Source organism: Dipodomys spectabilis, unplaced genomic scaffold, assembly GCF_019054845.1.
Source record: "Dipodomys spectabilis isolate Male_0828 unplaced genomic scaffold, ASM1905484v1 ptg000405l, whole genome shotgun sequence".
Lineage (NCBI taxonomy): Eukaryota > Metazoa > Chordata > Mammalia > Rodentia > Heteromyidae > Dipodomys > Dipodomys spectabilis.
In genome coordinates, this window is record NW_024871082.1 from 980515 (window position 1) to 983190 (window position 2676).

Below are 2676 nucleotides of genomic sequence, written 5' to 3' on the forward strand. Positions count from 1 at the left end.
GAGGCTAACATCTGTGGATAACATTTGGAAGCCAATCAGGGCAAAATAAATTCATGAGATTATTTTCAAAAATTTTAATGAACTAGCAAAGTGCCAGGAATGGAGATGTAGATTATATAGTAGCTCACCAATCTAGAGAGCAAGACGTAGCGAGATCTTGAGGCCCTGATTTCAAACTCTGAGCATGCTAACATGCAGGAATTCACACACACTCACTTTTTCAAAATATCTTCATATCAGTGTTTTGCATTAATTTCTTTGTTAATGATAATATATGGGTAAAATAGGCAAAATAAACTCTTCCATCTCAAAACATTTTTATACTTTTTTTGTAAAAATACTGTTCAAAGGGGTTACAGTAACATGAGCAAAGTAATAAGTACATTTCCTGTCAAGCTTTGCTACCTCCTCCTTTGTTTTTCCCCCACCATTCCTTCCCTTCCACCTCCACAAGTATACTCCTCACACCCGCAAGCCCCACCCAATGTCCCCAGCCTAAATTGTAAAGTTCGTTTTTCAAAATAATGTCTTGTGCATCTATTGTTATACAATGGGTCAAACTGTATTCCCATTTAAGCATGTTGTTTTGTCCCTTTCTTTCCCCAAATTAGAGAAGTGTATATACAAGATGCAGGTGCACCAACATCAAATAAAGTGAAAACGAGGGTTATACTGTTGGGGAGGAAGGTATAAAAAACAAAAAAAATCACGTTGTACATTATAAATATGTGAGAAACAACAGCAAGAAAGAAAAAAATTGTGTCTCTATCTTGGGGGTCACTTAGCTTAACATCAACTTATTTAGTCATACACACAAAGCTTTTCAACATTTCTGCTTATCCCAGACATATACTAGTTATTGCAAATAAGGGATACCATGGGACCTATGTTTCTTTGGATTTGGCTTACATCAGTTAATATAATTTTTTCCAAGACTTTCCATTTCCTAACAAATTGGGCGATGTCATTCTTTCTGATGGAGGCATAGAATTAATATATAGACATATATATGTATATATATATGTATAGTATATATGTGAGTGTGTGTTTGTACACACATATACACACAGAACATTTTCCTTTTTTGTTTTTTAGAGCAACTTAGTTTTCCACCTACATCATTTTTTCAAATGTTTTTATTGTGATTACATGGTTACATAAGTTCCCAAATTTCACAATATTGTGGGATAGTGATGTTTAGTTAAAGTCACAAACACATTCTAACTTTGATGGAGCAAATTGTCTATCATAGTCTACAACATTTATGAGTTCTATGAGCTTTGCAATAGAGTTATTTCATATATATATACTTCTTTTGTTTTGAAATATGTATATTTTTTGTTTTGTATAGCATCAGCTATTCCCTCTTTCCCACTTGTTCCCTCCCTCCCTTCAGTGACATGGAGTTGCTTAGTTTATTTTGGTCAATGTCCAGTGCAGCTGATGGATCCCACTATTGTATGTTTTTCCCTGATTCTCTCTAGTCTTGTGTCGTCCTCTGGTTTTCCTTCAGTGTGCACATATGATCAGCAAAATGGGATTATTTAGTAGTGATTCGACCAGATGAGTGGAAGTTCTTGGTTTCTTAAGTGTTGTTAATTTTTTCATATCACCTTACATTTTGGATTTAACATCCACTTATCATGGAGACCATATGCCGTTCGTCTCTTTGCTTTTGGCTTACCTCGCTCAACATGATTTCCTGTAGCTTGATTGATTTCCTTAATAATGCCATTATTTTGTCCTTTCTAATGGATGGAAAATATCCCATTGTGTATAGTTACCACACTTTTTGGATCTACTCATCTCTGGTAGTACATATGGTTTTTTTTTTCATATCCTGGCTATTGTGAACAGTGCTGCAATAAGCATGGAGGTGCATGTGTCCTTGAATATTAGTACCTGTTGTTCAGAATAGATGCCTAGAAGTGGTATGAATGGGCCATAAGGAAGGTCAATATTTAACTTTCTGAGGACTCACCAGACTGATTTCCAAAGTGGTTGTGTAAGTGTACATTCTCAGACACACACACACACACACACACACACACACACACACACAGAATGTTTTCTTGATCATTCTTCTACTGAGGGGCATCGGAGTTGGTTTCATATCTTAGCTATGGCAAATAATGCTACAATAAACATTGTTGTGGTGGTAGTTTTAGTATGGCCTTGTTTCTGATCATTTAGGGGAATGCCCAAAAGTGGGATTGCTGTGTAATATGGGAGCTCTATGTGGATTCTTTTGAGGAACCTGCAAACTGCTTTCCAAAGTGGATGAACAAGTTTACACTCCCACCAAGAATGCAGTAGGCTTCCCTTCTGGCCACATCCCTTCCAGCATCTGTTGTTGTAAAAGTATGGAACGATTCACTAATTTGTGTGTCATCCTTTTGCAGGGACCATGTTAATCTTCTCTGTATGTTCCAATTTTAGTGTATGTGCAGCCAAATTGAGCACAGAACATTATTGTATATATAAAGTGTAATTGATTTTCTTAAACTAGACAATTCAACAAAAAGTAAGTTCAAAAGAATTGTGAAATTTTGAACCATTTATTCCTTACATAAGCACACATTTAAGAGTAAAGTCAAGATTGACATGGCAAAAACAAAATAATTCCAGGTATTTGTTGTTCATGAGATGTGTAGAAGAGGAATTCAATTATTCTAC

The 2676-nt window shown here is 35.6% G+C and overlaps 1 non-coding gene across 1 annotated transcript; it reads right to left on the reverse strand.

Moving 5' to 3' along the window:
• Window positions 1–2357: 2357 nt before the first annotated feature.
• Window positions 2358–2463, reverse strand: LOC122096953. Its single transcript, XR_006145447.1, has one exon. It is a non-coding gene; the product is annotated as a U6 spliceosomal RNA (small nuclear RNA).
• Between the last annotated feature and the right edge of the window lie 213 nt (window positions 2464–2676).